Genomic DNA, 21,184 nt, shown 5'->3' with positions numbered 1-21,184 from the left:
GCGGGAAGAGATGGGGACGACAAAGCAAGAGATGGTTGGATGGCATCACCGACTCGATGGGCATGAGTTTGAGTAAACTTCAGGAGTTGGTGATGGACAGGGAAGCCTGGCGTGCTGCAGTCCATGGGGTCCCAAAGAGTCAGGCACGACTGAGTGAAATGAACTGCTAGGTGGTCAGTTATTTCCAGTTATTTTGTATACATGTGTGTGTTTGCCAGCAATGCTTTAGGGAACATCCCTGGACGTGTATCTTTATGTACTTGTGCAGGACACATGTGTATGTATGGGATAGATTGGTAGAGCTGGAGCTGCTGTGCCTTTCACGGCTTCAGCGGAGTTACTGCTCTCTTTTGGGGTGAGGCAGTCTCCTCTTGTTGTTCTGTCACTAAGTCGTGTTCGACTCTGTGACTCCGTGAACGCCAGGCCTCCCTGTCCATCACCAGCTCCTGGAGCTTGCTCAAACTCATGTCCATTGAGTCGGTGCTGCCATCCAACCATCTCATCCTGTCTCCCCCTTCCCCTACTGCTCTCAATCTTTCCCAGCTTCAGGGTCTTTTCCAAGGAGTCAGTTCTTTGCATCAGGTGGCCAAAGTATTGGAGCTTCAGCATCAGTCCTTCAAATGACTATTCAGGACCAATTTCCTTTGGGATTAACTCGTTGGATCTCCTTGCAGCCCAAGGGACTCTCAAGAGTCTTCTCTAGCACCACTACTACCGTGACCTCCTCTCTATCTGCCCATTCTCCTCTCTGCCGTCTGCAAGTCTCAGACCTTTATTAGACCTAGAGGATCACCGTTGTTGTTTTTTAAATATTTTTTAATATGGACGATTTTTAAAGTCTTTATTGAGTTTGTTGAATACTGCTTCAGTTTTATGTCTTTTTTTTTTTTTTTTTTGGCCTTGAGGCATGTGGGATCTTAGCTGCCCTACCAGGGATCAAACCCACAGCTCGCTGCATTGGAAGTTGAAGTCTTAACCACTGGACTGCCAGGGAAGTCCTGAGGATTAACCATTATTTACTAAGAAGAGTTTTCCCTTTCACTGTGGGTCTTGTCCCTTCCTCTCCTTAGCCCCACATGCATGCATGCATGCTCAGTTGCTTTGTTTGTGTCTGACTCTTTGCGACCCCATGGACTGCAACCTGCTAGACTCCTCTGTCCATGGGATTCTCCAGGCAAGTATACTGAAGTGGGCTGACATGCCCTCCTCCAGGGGATCATCCTGACCCTGGGATCGAACCCACGTCTCTTGCGTCCCCTACATTGTAGGCAGATTCTTTACCACTGAGCCACTGGGGAAGCCCCCTTAGCCCCACAGCCTGCCATACACCAGAGATCGAGCTGGCTCATGCCAGAAGCCCTTCTGCTGGGGAGCAGGGTCCAATGTCTGAAGCTGCGTCCTTAGAGTTCAAGAGTAACCACTGTGCTAAGAAGGAGTGACGCCTGGAGTCGTCTTACGTTTATGAGGTGGGAGGATTGAGGAGGTGAATGGAAACTCAATCAAGAGGAGAAAGTTCCTTTGGGTTAATTGTGCTGGTGGCAGGAGTTTTATAACACACCAGTAGTACGTAATGCTCAGCTGCGACTTCTAGAATTGCCTTGGGTAAAGAAGCAGGAAGCTGTTATGTTAACTGATTAAAATTGAATTTTGGGTGGTAAATTTGTCAACCTTTTGAGCAAGAATTCATCACAAGCCTGTGATCATTAATACTAAGGCTGCCCCATGTAGGACACTGGGTTTCAGACTAGAGAGACTGGGTTTCAGCCATCTTTATGAATGATGTACAATCAAAGCTGCAGCTTCCCTGGTGGCTCAGTGGTAAAAAAATCCACCTGCCAATGCAGGAGATGCGGGTTTGATCCCTGATTTAGGAAGATTCCCTTGAAAAAGGAAATGGCAACCCACTCCAGTACCCTTGCCTGGAAAATCCCGTGGACAGAGGAGCCTGGTGGGCTACAATCCATGGGGTCACAAAAGAGTCAGACTCGACTTAGTGACTGCTGCTGCTGCTAAGTCACTTCAGTCATGTCCAACTCCGTGTGACCCCATAGACGGCAGCCCACCAGGCTCCCCCATCCCTGGGATTCTCCAGGCGAGAACACTGCAGTGGGTTGCCATTTCCTTCTCCAATGCATGAAAGTGAAAAGTGAAAGTGAAGTTGCTCAGTCGTGTCCGACCCTCAGCGACCCCATGGACTGCAGCCCACCAGGCTCCTCCGTCCATGGGATTTTCCAGGCAAGAGTACTGGGGTGGGCTGCCACTGCCTTCTCTGCGACTTAGTGACTAAGTAACAACAAATAATAAAAGCTTACAGATGTGACTCTATTGAGCTGTGAGGTACTGGACACCTGTCATTTTTTTGTGAACAACATGCAAACCTTGTGTCTTTTGGGGGGACTCCTCACTGTGAATCTCAGGACCTTCTCTCCCACCATGGGAGCCCAGTAGGGTGTGTGACCAAGCTTGGCCAAGTGATATTCCTGTCTGGAACTTTAAAGCTTGAGCAGAAAGTGCAAGGACAAAGGGCCAGGTTCAACCTCACCTTGGTGGTGAGGTCTAAGATACCAGCAGTATCTAGTAGAGAGGGTGATGGTTAAGATGGTGGTGGACCCAATGGTGGTATCTCATGTATTCTGCAATCTTTATAATAAATTCTTCTCCTGCTTCCATTGGCCAGAGTTTATATGTGTTGTTCACAAACAAGAGGGCTTCCCAGGTGGCTCAGGAGCAAAGGATCTGCCTTCCAGGCAGGAGATGTGAGTTTGATCCCTGAATTGGGAAGATCCCCTGGAGAAGGAAATGTCAACCTCCTCCAGTATTCTTGCCTGGAGAATCCCATGGACAGAGGTTGGGCTTAGTCCATGTGCTAGCAAAACAGTCGGACATGACTTAGCAACTAAACAAGAACAATCACAACCAAAAACCCTGCTGAATGTATGCAAAAACAGACAAAACCCCAGAATGTCCTCCTTGGTCATTTCCCTTTCCAGATCTGGAATGATGGCCGTCTCACTTGAAGTTTTCAGACATTGACAACTAGTGACCTCCCCTCAGCCTAACTCATCAAGGGGACCTGGGCATAGAGATCTTGATGGCAGGTGCTGTGGTGGCTAGTTCCTGATATTGAGTGAGGGTGACTGGTACCCCCTACATAAGTAAAACTAGCAGATCGCGGATGCTTCAAATTAATATTTTTGGTTTGTTCTTCCTCCACACCGTTTCCAGTACTGCTGGAGAAGAGGCAAAGTTGGCAAATCTCAGCATCATCTCCTTTGCACATGTGAAGTTCTGATAAGAATGTTCATGATGATGTGTCAACAGTAGGCAAAGGAAAATAGGAGAACTGACAGTCATCGCTGTCGGCTGCACGTGTTAGCATCAACGCCTTCAATGATGATTTTATAGAACCATATCATTTTGCAACATGAAGGGAACTCAGTCATTTGTTTCATGTTTATTGAGTGTCTTCTATGTGCCAGACACTATTTTAGACACTGAGGATTCAATGACAGATACAAGAGTCTCTACCTTTAGAAAGCTCTAGGTTTTATGGCAGAGACAGAGAGCAAACATTGGGAGATAGCCTCATTTCACAAATGAGCAAAGGCCTTGGAATTGCAGAGAGAGTTGTAGCAGAGTTGAAAGCAGCAAAGAGGCCTCTTGGCTTCCTGTTTTCTCAGAAGGAACATTTACTAGGCCAACTTGAGTGGAAGCCAGCGTGCAGATTTGAGAGATTTGGAGTAGCCTATAAATCACACACGTGCGCACACACACACACACACACACACTGCAGGACAAGGATAAACTGTCTTCCAGACAAGCCTTGATCTGTGGGCCCTAAGTGATGGCACAAGACAGACTTTAAACATTGTGATAACTGTCATTCCCTGACCCCACAGGTGATCAGATTAAGCTTTAAAACGGAAGACGTGATTACCCATCTCCAGTCTGTAATTGCCTGCTCACAGCTGTTATTAATAGCAGTAAAGCCATCCTATCCCGAGGGGGGAGGGATCGTACCCCATTACAGTATTTTCCCTAATGACCTCCCATGGCAGTGCACTCAGGGCTGCAGTGATGTGAAGTGCTTTCCACATGTTTGAACACTCAAGCCGTGCTGCGTATCACATTTCTGCCCGTGCCCTGCTAAGATTTCAACCGTGATTTAGCACAAAGCCACCTTTTTTCTGTTCAGTCGGGTGCATGTTTTTAACGGCTGGCACAGTGCTTTACCTGTGCCTTCTCACTTCTTACACAACCCTCTAAGTACGTGGATCCTGGAAACAGACAAATCCTGGCCCCTCCAGTTATTGGGTGGGTGATATAAGTCTTTCTCTTCATCTATAAAGTGGGGATATAGCAGTAATGCTTATTAGAGTTCTTTTGAGATTAGATGAAATTACTCATGTTAAGAACATTAAACGCAGAGCATAGACCCATGGTCATTACTTAGTAAATGTCAGCCTCTGCTAATATCTCCATGGACCACTGAGGAAATTGCTTTATAGAAGTTAAGTATCTTGCCTAAGGAAGGTCAGGACCATGAGCTACGGTCATTGCCCTCACATACTTTGGAGTCTACTGGAGGTTCTTAAACAGGCCTGAACGTTGTAAGCCCAGATGAATCCAAAGAGCCATTGCATTCAGAGATAGAATCTTTCTCAGTCATTTTTTCTTTTAAATTATTTCAAATCTAAAAAATATTCAAGCATTACCATATTGAAGGGATATAGAGAAAAGTCACACTTTCTCACCTTTGACTCCAGTAAGTTGAAAACAATTTCTACCTGTCTATGCATACTCAAGTATGTATGCATAATACATTTTAACATGTGTACATGTATTATATATGCTTATTTATGTATAATATGTTTAAATAAACTCGTTACAAAATCCTTTTAATTCCCCTTTAAAAAATCTCAAGTAGTACCCTGCTATTCAACACGATCTGTACCTTATTTTAATATTTTTTTTCACTTCATGTATCATGGAGATTGATTCACATCATTTTATCATTTTAACATGATTGCATGATATTTCAGGTGTGAAGAAACCATAATTGATTTAACCAATCTCCTATTGATAGATATTTAGATTGTTTCCAGTTTATTGCTACCAAAATCAATGAATAGCTTTGCCGATATATTTTTGCAAAAATGCATGCATATATTTATTGGAGGACTTCCCAGAAGTGTGATTACTGGGCCAAAAGTTATGTGTTGAGAAGTGTATGGAGATTATCAAATTATCCTCAGAGACATTGTATCAATTTGTATACTTCCTTCATAATGTATGTGAATGGGTTCAGGGTATTTTTTCCTTAGTTGTATGGGTGAGTGGCATGACTTCTTTTTGTTGCTTTACAGGCTTTCCTAGTGAGAGTGGGTGCTGTAATGAGGCCACAGTCATGAATTTGTCCACTCTGCAGTCAGTTAGCTTTGTTGTCCCCTTCATCAAGGTTAGTACTTTCCCGGTCAGTGAGTCACGATAGGGACCAGAGGAGAAGATGGACAGATGGGCAATATTCCTGACCATTTCTGGATTTCCTTAGAGTCTCCCTTCCTAACAGTAGAGAATTATAAAAAAATGGAAATGTTTTAAAAATAATATTATTCTGTTTTTTAAGCTTCACTGTCACAAGACATGTTTATATCTAGTACAGAGCTCTAAACAATTTAGAGATAAAGGCCTTATATTTATGCACAATCCGTATTGTACAGAAATCGCTTTTAGTAGACTGAGCTCCTTCAAGACACAGACCATGGATGTTCATGATGGTATCCCCAGAGGGTGTCTGATGACAGATTAAGTGAATACTGAATGAAAGAATAGGGACTACAGAAAGAATTTGGGAGATTTGGATATTAATTACAATAAATGTCTATTTTGTGTATTATATAGTTTGTATTTCATTCATTCAGAATACACGTCAACTTGTGTTAGATATATCCAAACTGTAACCCAGCCATCTATAGATAACAGTAAGCCCCTGTTTTCATTGCTTATGTTAGTTTCCTTTGATTTAAATTCAAAGTTATATCACCATTTAGAATAATATACATGTTTTACTGGTTTGGGCCACTCACTCCTTATTATAGGTGTTATTTTTATCTGTCTATCACATTGAATTTTTTTTTCCCCCAAAATCCAGTCCTTTCAATAATGTCATCACACAGTTGCTTCATAGGAGCTTTGCGGATGATGAAGAATGCTCTCGGCCTTTCTGAATGTCAGCACATTCAACCAAGATTCCCAGCTTCTGAAAACTTGTCACATCTAATATACCTAAAAAGGATTTCATAAAGAGCTTATTGGCAATGATATGGGTATGGATTAGTAAACCATCCGCAGAAAGCTCAGGCATTCAGAGGAAACTGTTTGCACCGAAACCACAGTAGCGTTTGAATCACACAACGTCCCCGGGTGACTTTGCATGTGGAAAGCTCTGGGCCATTCTGGTTTCCACATTCATCTGGGTGGAACTGAGTACTAGGCAGGGGCTGTCCCAAGGCTGTTGAATATCACAGTGAAATCTGAGCCGGGATGAGGCAAAAATAGGTGAGGGAAGAGGAAGAGGAAGCTTTGAAGGGAGCCCCTCCTGGTCACCTAGAAGCATCAATCCCCTCACGTCACCTGGAAACACACGCCTGGACCAGAGCCATGGTATCACTCCCCAACCCACTTGAACACCCTTTTCACGTAGAAGCAGAAATCAGGAAAGAGCCAATCCATGGGAAGAAAGGAAGTGACTCAGAGCAGTTGGCAAGCCTCCTCACCAGACTGATTCCTAGGAATTCCTCTGAGCATAATATTGAGAGGGTGTGTGGTTCAACCCCGCCTTTTACTCCAGAGCCCTTTGTCCAAGAAGGACAAAATACTGCCAAAGAGTGACAAGTGTCACCGCATTCAGTACGGGTCAGGCCCATGGAAACACTGAATTCTTCCTGGGAAGTAGGTCCTGTTCTTTTGTCTATTTTCTAAGATATTTTACCAAGCTTGATCAGTCAACCCCCACACCAGGTCAACGTCATCATTATCCCAGGTTTATAGCTGAGAAGCTAACACGCAGATGGTGACTATGACAAAATTCCCAGAAATAAAGGACCTCAGGGTCAACAATCTGGTTAAAAGTGGGGAAGAGGGGACCGTGGTAGGAATGTACGTTTTTGAAAAAAATTATTTTACTGAAGTATAGTTTATTTACTTGTTTGGCTGCAGACTGTCTTAGTTGTACCATGTGGGCTCTGGAGCACGTGGGCTCAGTGGTTGTGTCATACAGATTAGTTGCTCCATGGCGTGTGGGATCTTAGTTCCCTGACCAGGAATCGAACCCAAGTCTTTGGCATTGCAAGATAAATTCTTAATCACTGGCCAACCAGGGAAGTCCCTAGTTGATTTACTAATACAGTGTTGTATTGATTTCTGCTGTATAGCAAAGTGATTCAGTTATATATATATACATATGTTCTTTTTCATATTTTTCCCATTATGGTTTGTCACAGGATATTGAATATAATTCCTTGTGCTATACAGTAGGATCTCGTTTATTCATTCTGTATATAACAGTTTGCGTTGGCTAATCCCAAATCCCCAGTCCATCCCTTCCCCGTTCCCCCTCCCCCTTGGCAACCACAAGTCTAGTCTCTACGTCTGTGAGTCTGTTTTGTAGATAAATTCATTTGTGTCACATTCTAGGTTCCAAATGTACATGAATGATATGGTGTCTGTCTTTCTGACTCACTTCACTGAGTGTGATCGTCTCCCAGTCCATTCATGTCACTGCAAATAGCCTGCTTTCTTCCTTTTTTATGGCTGAGCGGTATCCCATTGTATACATGTAGCCCATCTTTATCCATTCATCCTTTGATGGACATTTAGGTTGTTTCCATGTCTTGGCTATTATGAATAGTGCTGCTATGAAAATACGGGTGTACCTATCATTTTGGATTATAGGAATGTGTCTTGAAATTTTGCTTGCATAGCATTTTTCAGAATTGAGAAAACCTGAAGCATACATAGCTTCTATCCCCAGCTCTGTCTCCTTGGCACCAGCATGGCCCACTGTGACAGACGTGATTTTGCCAGAGGGTTGTCACTTATATACCAGTGGTGGCCCCGGCTAAGGGTTCAGGTTGCTGAACGTGAGGGGGTTGCCAGCCCCTCTTTGCTTTGTCAGAGCTCCCCACTGAACAATTCCTGAGCCCACCTCCTGTACGGACTCAGGGGACTTCAGGGTTGAAAAGGACCTTGAGAGCTATTCAGTCCAACTCCTCCTTTAAAGGTGATGCAAAACAAATGTCAAAAGAGAAAAATTCATAGAGATGGTTGCTTGGTAACTGAGAATGATCATTTTCATATGCAAAACCTGTACTCAATGAATTTGAGTGTGTGTGAGTGTGGAGAGAGAGGGGGGCTCTTTTTTGTTTGTTTGTTTTTTTGCTTTCTCTATCACTTGGTACTGTGTAGGACATATAGTTAAAATACATTTCATTATTTTAACTCAGCTAATGCTTCCCAGGAGGCTCTGTGGTACAGAAGCTGTCTGCCAATGCAGGAGACTTATGTTCAATTCCTGGGTCAAGAAGATCCCCTGGAGAAAGAAATAGTAACCTGCTCCAGTATTCTTGCCTGGAAAATTCCATGGACAGAGGAGCCTGGCGGGCTGCAGTCCATGAGGTTGTAAAGAGTCGGACACGACTGGCTGAGCACACACAGGCACGAATATCATTCATGAGTAGAAATCATACACAAGACTTTGGCAGTGAAAGGAGCAAAGTCTAGAAGGAATGGAAACATGATTGGTTCGACGGAGGGGTTTTTGTTCCTTTGCTCTGAAGGAACGGAAATATTCTTCTTTCAGATGCATTCTGGTTAATATTAGCATTGCTGTTTTAATAACAAAAGTTCCCTCTTTTCCCGGTGAGCCCAGTTCTCTGGGACATTTCCACAGTTCAGTCCACCCAGACGTTGTCTTTTTATGTTGTTGTTCATTTAGTGGCATGATGCTTCTTTTCTGTGTTTTTTCTTTGTCATATTTGATATTCCATGAGTGTGTTCTCTTGGTTCATATTTGCACGATCTGTTTCCTCTTTCTCTGATCCCCTCTCTTCAGCATTTCCCACCATGTTCTATTGTACTGTAGACACATCAATGGCATGGACATTCAGGCCCATGGACTTGGAATGGGTAAAATTGTCCTGTATCAAAATAGTATTGCCTGAATGCACATTCAACGTTTGGACTCCATGCAATAGGGAATTTTTGAATTTTCATACTGTTATCTACCACAAGGGAAGCCTGTACTAACAAGCAATTCATCTAGTTCATTCCGCAGGTCGACTAGTCTGAATGAGAAAACAAGGCCTTAATGAACTCCAACTATAGCAAAACATGAATGCCAAGGAGCAGCCTGTTCACCTTCCCATGATCCCAGTCTCCCCCGGCTTCCTTCATCCCTCCTGAGATGCTCATACGCGGGTGGCCTATGGCAGCTGTGTGGCTTTGTGGCTTCTGAGCTTAGTTTGGTCCAACTCTTTTGGTTCTGCTCGAGCAAGAGTCAGGGGGAAGGTGTCATGTCATGACTGGTGTTTGATTCTTCTTCCTCTCCTGTCCAAACCCACAGAGTCTAATCAGTACCCAGCAAGCTTTATTACAGAGTTGGCTTTCTCACTGACAACTTAATGAGAAGGGACCTTGACTCTCCTCTTTGTTTCTCTCCCTCCATTTCCTTGACTTTGACTGCACCCCATGTGAACTCACTCCCATAAATGGGATGGTTTGCCCTCTCTCATCCCCTGCTTGTGGAGATCTGGAAACAATTGCCTCGTCTGACACTTCTTTCCACAGCTGAACTTGTCTCAGTCAGACTGTGGTCTCTCCTGCTTTGTTGGCTATTTGTTTTCCTAACTCTGAAATGTGCTTCCGCCTCACCCACCCCCTCCATCCTGTGTATTTTGTTTATCCAGTGTAGGCGGTTGCCAATATAAAAGGAAGAAAATGACCAGTTAGAGCTCTGAATAGTTTAGAAGGAGGGGGAAGATGGAGGGAGGAGGCCAGAGAAAGAGGGACGGGCCATTTGGAAAACTTCTGGCTGAATAAGACCTCACCAGCCAAAGACCTGGGATAGCCGTCTGTAGAGTCGACTGGCTAAATGCTGCCTCATGACTGCAACAGCCCATTTGGTGAAATGTAGTGTCATTCCCAGTCCATAGGGTGACCAAAAGTGGGACACGACTTAGCACAGCCCAGCAGTGTCATTCCCCTAGTGTCTACCAGCTATTAGTCGTTTCCCTTAGGATTCACTTTCTTTTTTTCATTTTTATTTCAAGTGGTGGAGATGTTCTAGGTTTGTGTGTGTGTGTGTGATAGAAAATATGTAAAACTGAACATATAATGTAAAAATGTTTTATTTAATACATAGCATAAATGTTAACCATTTTAAAGTGTTCAATTCAGTGGCATTAAATATCACCACTGTTTCTAGAATTTTCTTATCATCCCAAATGGAAACTCTATACCCACTAAGCTCCCCCACCCTTTCCCCAGCCCTTGGTAACCTCTATTCTATTTCTGTCTCCATGAATTTGCCTCTTTAGGAACTGAAACACAGTTTTGAAGTCTTAGCATCCTTAAACGGATAACAGTTGGCTCAAAGCCCCAGCACGCTTCCATCAGATTGTGGAACGAGCCATCTGGTGACTGAATCTTCCCTTAAATAATCCAGGAAACAGCCACGGTTCACCTGAATTACTCATGCTATGGCTCCTAGCAGACAGTGTGACGTTCCTTTGTATCCTCTTTAAAAGCTCTGTTTTCTCCTTTTCCTTCTTTCATGGTACTTTGCAAATAGCTTACTAGAAACTGGCTCGTCCTTAAAAGTTGGCAATTGCCCTGGGCATTGCTCCTAGAAGATTTTAATTCTTCATTTTTTTAAAGAACATTAAAGAAATTGAATTATAGTGGATTTGCAATGTTGTGTTAGTTTTCGGTGTACAGAAAAGTGATTCAGTTATGTACACACATATATATTCTTTTTCAGATTCTTTTCCATTATAGGTTATTACAAGATGTTTCGTATAGTTCCCTGTGCTATGCAGCAGGGCCTTGTTGTTTATCTCTTTTATATATAGTAGTTTGTATCTGCTAATTCCCTGCTTCTAATTTATTCTCCCACCTTCCCCTTTGGTAACCATGTTTGTTTTCTATGTCTGTGAGTCTGTTTATGCTTTGTAAACAAGTTCACTTGTATCATGTTTTAGATTCCACATTTAAGTGTTATCATATATTTGTCTTTCTCTGTCTGACTTACTTCACTTAGTATGATAATCTCCAGGTCCATCTATCTTGCTGCAAATGACAATAATGTGTTTTAAAACAAGTTCCCTATCTTCCTTTTTTAAAATTGTGATAAAATATATAGAACATAAAATTCACCATTTTAACTATTTTAAAATGCACAGTTCTGAGACATTAAGTACATTCACACTGCTGTGTGACCATCACCACTATTCATCTCCAGAACATTCTCATCCTCCCAAACCAAAACTCCATATGTACCCATTAAACACAAGCACCCCATTTGCCTCTCCTCCGACCTCTTATCGTCACAAATCTGCCTATTCTATGTGCCTCATATAATTCCCTTTAATTGACGCAATGTCTAGAAATCCAACTCAACAGCAGAAACGGGATACCGCATCAAGAGGAAAGGGGCTTGTTAAACTTCTAGAGTTTATCTTAGGCTTCTATTTTGACACAACTGGACTTACAGAGATTTACGGCTTGGGGTTCGTGGTTAAATATCAGATTTTTGAGATTCCTTTACTTTTATAAATGCTCATACTGGGTTAGTTGCTTCTAGGAATCAGGAATCAGATGGTTTATGTTTCTTTAACTATAGGCAGAGCTAGCTGAATTCTAAAAGGGAGATTATTTCCTCAAGGGACCGTTGACCTAGTTAACAGCTAGAGGGTGGATCCTTGGGCGTATTGAGAGCACTTTCCAATGCCTTTGGGGTGACAGTGTAAATAACACCTATTTTCTTGTCCCAGGGTAAACAGAGGAGCCTGACAGGCTATAGCCCATAGGGTCACAAAGAGTCAGACACAACTGAAACGATTTAGCATAGCACAGGATAGCTACTAGAACTGAAGCAGGCACTTAAGCAAGCCATCTCAGTCTTCTGGTTAGAGAAGTTGTCATCATTTTTTAGTTTTGGAAGACATGTAGGAAGGAAGAAAGGATTTGAACTCATTTTCTCCCATCTTGCTCCAGAATATCAAGATAAATGTGCAGATGTGCTTAAAAATAATAAGAACAAGAGCACAGAATGATTCTACTAGAATGCTCAGGTGCCATCTTCCCTCAGGAAGCATTAGCTGACAACGTGACCTGTAGCTTTTGCCTCTTCTGCAGCCCTCAGGTGCTTTTTGGTCCCATTCATCTGATGGGGGCCAGCCATTGTCTGTGTTTAATGTCTGGTTTACTCTCTAATGAGATTATAAGCTCATCAAAGACAAGAATCAGGTCTTCTCTGAAGTGTTTACCATTGCATCTGCCCTGGAAGTAGCTTTCTTTAAGCACCAAACATAGCACTTTGCCCACAGAAGGTGGTCAATCTTAATTTGGTGAGACTGTTCCTAGAAGGAAAAATATCTAATGTGAGCTCTCTGGACTTCTGTTTGTCTGAGTTCTCGTTCCTTATCATGACCTCCCCTTTCCTCCTCTACATGTGTGGGGTTTTCCTTTCTTCTATCCACAGTCCATGCTACCTGCCTAAAGCAGGGGCTCGTGAGCTTTCAGGGGCAGCTGTGGTGGAGCAGAAAGAACACTGCATTAGGAGTCAGAAAACATGGGGTTGAGTTCTGGAACTTTACCACCCAGAAAGGCCTTGGTGTGCTCATCTGTAAAAATAAACATAACAGTACTTCCTTTGTAGGGTTGCCATGGGGATTACGCATGGGCTAGGATGTCCGGGTGCATTTTGATCTGTAACGCTCTGTTGGGAGATGTTAGGGTAGTTAGGGACATGGCCTCGGGAACAGCTCACCTGGATGGGAAACTTGGCCATGTCCCTTAAACCCTGTCTCAGATTCTGGATCTGAAAAAATGGCAATGGTTATGATACCCACTTTGCAGGCTTGTTCTAAGACTTCAACAATGAATGTGTTTGTAGACACAGGGTAGGGCTTCCCTTGTAGCTTGGTGGTAAAGAATCTGCCTGCCAATGCAGGAGACACGGGTTCAATCCCTGGGTTGGGAAGATCTCCTGGAGAAGGAAATGGCAGCCCATTCCAGTATTCGCTTCATGAACAGAGGTGCCTGGTGGTTACAGTCCTTGGAGTGGCAATAGAGTCGGGCATGACTTAGTGACTAAACCACAGACACATGGTAAGAAGCATGTGGATGACATTGATTATCGTGTAGTTATAACGAGGTGTTATTTTTCCATAGTGAGGTGTGATTATTGAATGAAGATAAATTCCAGTCTTAGCCCCAGTTTTGTATTTTGTTCTTATATTTTTTTCCCAGTTTGCAAGGTGTTTCCACTTGGGTAGTTTATCGTCACCTAAATCTCTATGCCTAAAATGGAATATATAACCACAATCCTAATGTCTCCCCAAACCTTTGCTGCTACTCCGCTCTACTACTGCTGGTGGCGGGCTCCATTCTTAGTTACCCGTATTTACGTTCTCATAGCTCTCCTTGACTTTTCCCCCACTCCCGCACCCTCTGGGTCTGAAACAGGATGTGCTCTTTCAAACATACTGAGGTTCAGCCAGAAGAGCTGGAGACAATGTCCTTTGCTCTAAGAGAATATTATGATTATTAACCAGCTGTTTTGGCTGGAGTTTTCATAGAAAACAAATCCATCTTGTGTCCTTCCAGGATGTGAAAAAGTGGGTGATTGATCAGCAACGGGTCATAATAACAAACTTTCTGAAGATCAAAATCACACATCAAAGAACTCTGTGATCTCACTTTCCCTGTTTGAAAATAAAAACACAGATGCATTCTTGATTATGTATATCCTAATCCTTCTGAACTGTATTAAAAAAAAATCTACCATATGATAAGCTTCACACGTGTTTATGGCTGCATTTTCTAGGAGGAATTTCCATTTTGATGTGTTGGTTCCCAGATCGTGTTACTAGTGAGTTAGACAGGATGGAAAATAAGCTATCAAGCTGACATCTTGGATGAATACAACTACAGATTAATGGGTAGGGGAATTCTTTCAGGGCTGTGAGGAAGTACACTGTAAGTTGAGCAGTAATTTCATCAGAATATGCCAGAAGACACGGGCAAATTGCCAGGCTGGGATGTGATGGCAGTGAATACATTGGCTTTTGCTATCATGACAAAATGTCAAATGTTCTTTTTAAAAAATGATTGTATGGGTTCATAAGATGGAAAGGAAGAAAAAGATAGTAGTTGAGTTGCTGGTATTTTTTTTTTTATGAAATAGTTTCAAACAGTGATCAGAAAAGCAAGAAATCAGGAGGGGGGTTCAGGATTGGGAACTCATGTACACCCGTGGCAGATTCATGTCAATGTATGGCAAAACCAATACAGTATTGTAAAGCAAAATAAAGTAAAAATAAAAATTTTAAAAAGAAAAGCAAGAAATCTAATAAATTATCTGGCATGCTAGCTTGTTATAACAGACCACAAAATAAAATCTTGTGATTTCTTCCAGGTCACTGTTAGTGGAACCAAGAAGAAAAGACAAATATCATATGATATCTCTTTTATGTGGAATCTAAAATATGATACAAATGAATTTATTTGCAAAAAAGGGGAACAGACTCACAGATAGAGAGAACAAATTTATGATTACCAAAGGGGCAAAGATAGGTTAGGAGTTTGGGATGAACATATACACACTACCTAGGCAGGGCTTCCCAGGTGGCACAGTGATAAAGAATCTGCCTGCCAATGCAGGAGACCCAAGAGATGTGGGTTTGACACCTGGGTTGGGAAGATCCCCTGGAGTAAGAAATGACAACCCTCTCCAGTATTCTTGATTGGAAAATCCCCTGGGGGCTCTAGTCTATGGGGTTGCAAAGTGTCGGACATGACTTAGGAACTGAAGATACACACACACACTACAGTGTGTATAAAAGAAGTAACAAGGACCCACTGTAGAGCACAGGGAACTATATTCAATATCTCGTAATAACCTGTAATGGAGGGGAATCTGAAAAAGAATATGTGTGTGTGTATATATGCATACCCACATACAAACAGATATTTATGCAGCTGAGTCACTTTGTTGTTTACCTGAAACTGACACAACATTGTGGGTTAACTATACTTCAATTAAAAAAAATGGTTTAAATATTAAAAAAGGAAAGTTTGACTGAAAATTCAAATATTTGGATTCTTCTATTTCCTTCAGCTGTATGATCTCAACCCACCACTTATTCCCAAGCCTCATTTGTCTGACTTGTAAAACAAGGATAATACAATAATATTTATTCTCTTAAATCATGAAGTGGTTGTGACGATTACTTTAAATAAAATAGATGAAAATCTTTGAAAAATTTAAACTATAAAATATCCTCTTATTAGATATAATACTTTTTCCAGGGATTTACACCTTTTCCCTATCACATGTTTTACTGGTTCCAAACTTCCTCTTATCTTTTAGAAATGCTCCGCAAATAGTTCTGTTGTTTAGTAAGCAAGGAGATGAGCTCGGAGCTTGTTTACAGCTGTTACTGTGCACTTAATATTTTCTTCTGAAATGCCTCTCTCTCTCCCAGCAGCCCTGCAGGACAAACAGAAAGTGCATTGAAGGTACAGTGATTGTTCTGGGGGATACAGGAGGGAGCCCCATTTTTATCCTAAGGGGACTAAGATGATGGATTAGAATGAGGTAAGTTCTTATTTTAGAGCTTTCCTTTAGGTTTGACAAGACATATTCAGAAATAGCCTAATAATGTTAACTGGTATATCTTGATTTACACACAGTTACTATTTGAAAGAGGAAGATCAGGAACCGCCATATTTAATAGACTCTAAGATCCCATTGCTTCCAAGACGTGTCTCTATGTTGTTTCCTCTAAGAAATAACACAAAATACCACCAATTACAATTTCAAGATGTTAACGATTGAAAGCAGGCCCTGCTTTCAGAGCTTTTAAACCGAGAGAAACTGTATGACAGAGTTGATGAAATATGGTCATGTTCTGAGTGTCTACTGTATCCAAGGAATGAATAAGGATGTGCCTTCTTTATTCATTTAATTCGTTCAACAGACCCCAAGATGCAAGTCTTCTTTCGCCCACTTTCACAGATAAGCAGGCCGAGATGCAGACAGGTTACTCTGCAAAATGACTCACAACTGATAAATAGTGATGCTGGAATTATGATCCAGGTCTGTCCGATTCCAAAGCCTATAATGAATGCCACATTAGGTTTCACTGTACCTTGACCTGTCAGGAGGGCTTCCCAGGTGGTGCTACTGGTAAAGAACCCTCCCGCCAATGCAGGAAACATGAGACACGTTCAATCCCTGGGTTCAGAAGATCCTCTGGACGAGGGAATGGCAACCCACTCCAGTGTTCTTGCCTGGAGAATCACATAGAAAGAGAAGCCTGGCCAGCCACAATTCATAGGGTCACAAAGAGTTGGACACGATTGAATCGACTTACCATGCACACACAGCCTGTCAGGAAGCTTCATTCTTTCTCTTGGCAATTTAAGGCTAGGAAACGTTTGGCTGGCAATATTGTGCCCCCCTAGACAATCTTCCCTTTATTTATTTATTTTGTTCTTGTTTTGGCTGCACCGCATGGCACGTGGGATCTTAGTTCCCAGATCAGAGATTGAACTCGTGCCCTCTGCAGTGGAGACACAGGGTCTTAACCTCTGGACCACCAGGGAAGCCCCATCCTGCTTTTAAAATCATGAGTCAATTTTGACTAGCACTGGATGCCTGGCCCCAGGTTTAGATTAGATCCAAGAGACCAATTTGCTGAGGTCTCTTCCCATGGATGGACTGAAGGCCACTCCAGCGATGTGACGGTGGTGAGACTCCTTGGTGCCACAGCCAAGGGGCTGAGGCGGGCAGCTTCCCAGGGCAGTGCCTCTTCATGATGCCATTTTTATTGTGGATGAAAAGTGTGCAAGTCAGAAACAACAGAGAATATAACACACACCCGGTGCCCGCTAGCCAGACGCAGCAGATGTCCACGTTTTACCATACGTGCTTCGGAGAAGCCAAAGCCCCTTCTGCTCCCCTTCCCAGTCCCATTGTTCCATTCCCTCCTTCCTTAGATGTCAGTCGCTGCCATCATGAATTTAGCATGTCTCTTTGTTTTCCCTACTTAACATAATAGCATGTATTTAAAACATTTGCAGAGATGGCGGCGTGTTATATTTATCATCCTATGAATGTCTTTGTTTCCTTCACATTATGTTCCAAAGATGTCACCGTGTACCATGTTGGTTTGTATGAATCCAGTTCATTCAACTTTTGCTTATTGTTTCACAGTGTGACTATACCACAAAGTCTATCAATTTCCCTATTTTTGGCTATTATATAGAATGTTAGGGCTTTTCCGAAGGCCCAGCAGGTAAAGAATCTGCCTGCCGTGTAGGAGACACAGGAGACTTGGGTTCAATTCCTGGACCAGGAAGATCCCCTGGAGTAGGAAATGGCATCCCACTCTTGTTTGAAAAATCCCGTGGACAGCAGAGCCTGGTGCACTATATATATTCTAAAGTGTCACAAAGAGTCAGACACGGCTAAGCAACTAGGTACACACACACACACACACACACAGAATGTTATAGTCAACCTCTTTCTGCACATAACGGACATTTCCTTTAGTGTGTACACCTAGAATGGTTAACTGGGTCACAGGCCATGTGAGTTTTCCATATTGCTGAATGTTCTCCAGTGTTTGAGTTGGTTTCTACTCCTGTCAGCCATATGTGAGAATTCCCATTGCCCCACATTTTCAATAACACTTGGTATCGGTCAACTTTTCAAATTTTGTAAATCGGATGAATGGGAAATGGTAACTGTTGTTTTAATTTATTGGTGAGGTTTTATTTCCGACAAGCATCAAGGCTCATCTGAATGGCCTGTAACCACAGCCCCGCAAGTCTCAGCCTCCCAGGTTTTGTTATCACGCTATCCACCCTCACCTCGGTGTCTGCAGCAGACGGAGAGGTGGCCTGCCAGGGTGTGGCCAGCAGTGTGTGTGGGAGGTGTGTCATGTCCTAAGGCTGATGACTGCCTCTGTTCCCACATCCTGTTACTCTGCAGGACTGCAAGGCCATAACAAATATTGACCCCAATTTTCTTAAGTGTAGGTTTCTCTCTGTTAATTGGCTGGGGACATTTAGGAGCCTGATGAGTTTGTGGAGTAGAAAATGCCTCCAGCCATAGGGCCTTGGAGGAAGATTTCCTGCTTCCGGATAAAAGCAATATTTCTTGGGACTCCCCTGGTGCCCCAGTAGTTGACTTCGCCTTCCAATGAAGTTTCGATTCCTGGTCAGAGAACTAAGATCGCACGTGCCTAACAGCCAAAAACAAAAGCAAAACATAAAACGGAAGCAATATTGTAACAATTTAAGATTTAAAAAAATGGTCCATGTTAGGACTTCCCTGTAGCTCAGACGGTAAAAATAAATGGCCCACATTGAAAAAAAAAATTTTTTTAAAGCAATGTTTCTTAAGAATCTGTGCCCACAAGACATGGTGGCAATAACTTGTTGGTTAGGATTCCCCCTGGATTCTTCAAGTCCACTTATGAATTAGACATTATGTAGCGTGAAGGAAGCTGGATTTGGGGTACTTAGCTGATCTCAACTCCATCTCTTAACAAATAGATGATCTGGGAAAGCATCTTAAAGCCACATTTTTCTCATCTGCAAAGAGATGATCTTAATGCCTACACTATAGAATTGTTAGGATTAGATGAAGTAAAGCAGACACGGGTAAGGGCTCTTTGGTTACCCATCTGTGGTAATAATTATCTGATTTATTTTAACTGACTCAACTTTTAGTAACTGGGAACTCTCAAATAAATACCTTGATTTCTTGCTTCCCTTTAAAAAAAAAATCAAAGCTCTGGTAACACTGGACCAGATCCTGTGTATTTTGATAATCCTAGGAGGCCCTCTGGACAGTCAGGCTCTCTTTTATTTGTCATGCCCCTCCTCCCACATTTATTTACATCTCCTGCCTGGCCCTTGGGGGAATCAATTTGCAGCCTCCCTGATTGCCCGTCTTCAAAGTTTCTTCATGAAGATTAAGCCATTGTTCTCTGAGGAGGTCCTTGGGGGATCCTGCCTACAGCTTCCAGGGATGGAGGGGATAGAGAAATAATCTTTGGTGACTGGTCGGCTCTGTGCCAGACATTTGTGGTCTGTACTGACATGTCCTGTATTAATAACCCTCACCGTAGCTGTGAGGTATTGTGTGTACTACCATCCTCACATACATAATAAAAGATGCGTATGCCAAATGGTGAAGCAGCCTTGATGAGTTGAACACACTGCGCCAGGACATGCCACTACAGAGAGACAGAGCAGGGATGTGATGCTGGCTATTTAGAACACCTAACCTACTTGTGATACTGTGCCAAAGGAGAGAAAATTAGCTTAACAAAGATTTGGGGGTTCATCACTATTAAAGTGAAAGTGGTAGTCACCCAGTCTGACTCTGCGACCTCATGGACTGTGGCCTGCCAGGTTCCTCTGTCCATGGGATTCTCCAGGCAAGAATACTGGAGTGGGTTGCCACTTCCTGCTCCAGGGGATCTTCCCAACCCAGGGATTGGCGGGCAGGTTCTTTACCAGTAACGCCACCTGGGATGCCCTCCTGACAGGTCAATGTACAATGTGGCATTATAGGCTTTGGAATCAGACAGACCTAGATCAAAGCCAGGTCTCCCGCATTGCAGGTGGATTCTTGACCACTAGCGCCATGTAAGGCTCCACCTAAATGTTCTGACAGTTGTTGCTCATTTTCAGGTCTGTTTTTGGAAGAGGTGAACCAGGATCACCTGGAGAACAGGCACACGTGAGAGCCCCAGGGAGTTATTTTCTTTGCCTCACCTGGAGCTGCCTCCTCCTTCAGTGGCCATTTCCCTCAAGGACCAAGAGACCTCCTCAGATGAGGTGTGCATGTATCTTCGGGGAAGGTTATAAGTTTGGCTGTGTCCCAACACGCTCTGAGGCAGAGGTTTGGGGCTTAGCCAGTCAGACTTCCTTTTTACCTGTCTGACTGAGACTTCCCAGCAGAGCTCTGGAAAGTCAGAGAAAATGTCACCTGGAGTGTTTGAGCAAGCAGAAACAGGATGTATTTCACATCGAAGGTAATTACATGGTGGCTGTGTAGTAAAGGGGACTGAAGCAGTTGAAGTCACACAACAGAGATGCCTCCGATTGGGTGAGGAATGTTTCTCTGTCATGGATAAATATTTTGCAGCAGTTACCTGGGTGAAAACCAGCTTCCTGTAAAGGACTGATTTTAAAAATAAATAAATAAATACTCTTGAGGGCTGAGTGCTCTGTAATTATTTCCCAGCTAATGGTACCAACTCAACTTTATGCAAAGGGAAGTTTCAAAAACAATCTTCATCCTTCAAGTACCATTCCCAAGTGTGTACCTATTGCTTCACAGCTTCAGAGCTGAGAACCACTTGTTCCCTTGTTCTTCAAACAGAATTCACAGCTACCAGAACCCTCCTTAAAAAAAGAAAGCCATTTAATTTAACCCTCATAATGTAGCTGAAAATCCTGTGTGTGATCTTAGAAGGCAGAAGGGTTAAGACTGAGATCCTTGGCCAGGGAACTTCTGTAAGCCATTGTTTTCACCTCCATAAATAAGATAATAATATGTCTATTTCTACAAGGTGTAGTGAAGTTCAAGTGGGATTGTGTTCCATTAGGCAACAAACATTGAGTGTTGGTTATGTACCTGGTACTATGCTAGATGCTGGGAACAAAAAATGAAAGGATCCTTCAGCCTGAAGAACTGCCTGTGTAGAGGGGACAGACCCTTCAACGAGTGACCTGTTCCATACTAAGGGGTACCCGTGGGGGCACAAGTCCGTTCCTTGGACAGGACCCCAGGAGGCCCACGGGCATCACCCTGGAATGACAGCACGTGGGAGGTGGCCCCAGGCTGGGTCTTCAAGGTGTGTAGGTCCACCGGAAACAG

Source organism: Capricornis sumatraensis, chromosome 12 (assembly GCF_032405125.1).
Source record: "Capricornis sumatraensis isolate serow.1 chromosome 12, serow.2, whole genome shotgun sequence".
NCBI lineage: Eukaryota > Metazoa > Chordata > Mammalia > Artiodactyla > Bovidae > Capricornis > Capricornis sumatraensis.
This window is presented reverse-complemented; position numbering follows the sequence as displayed.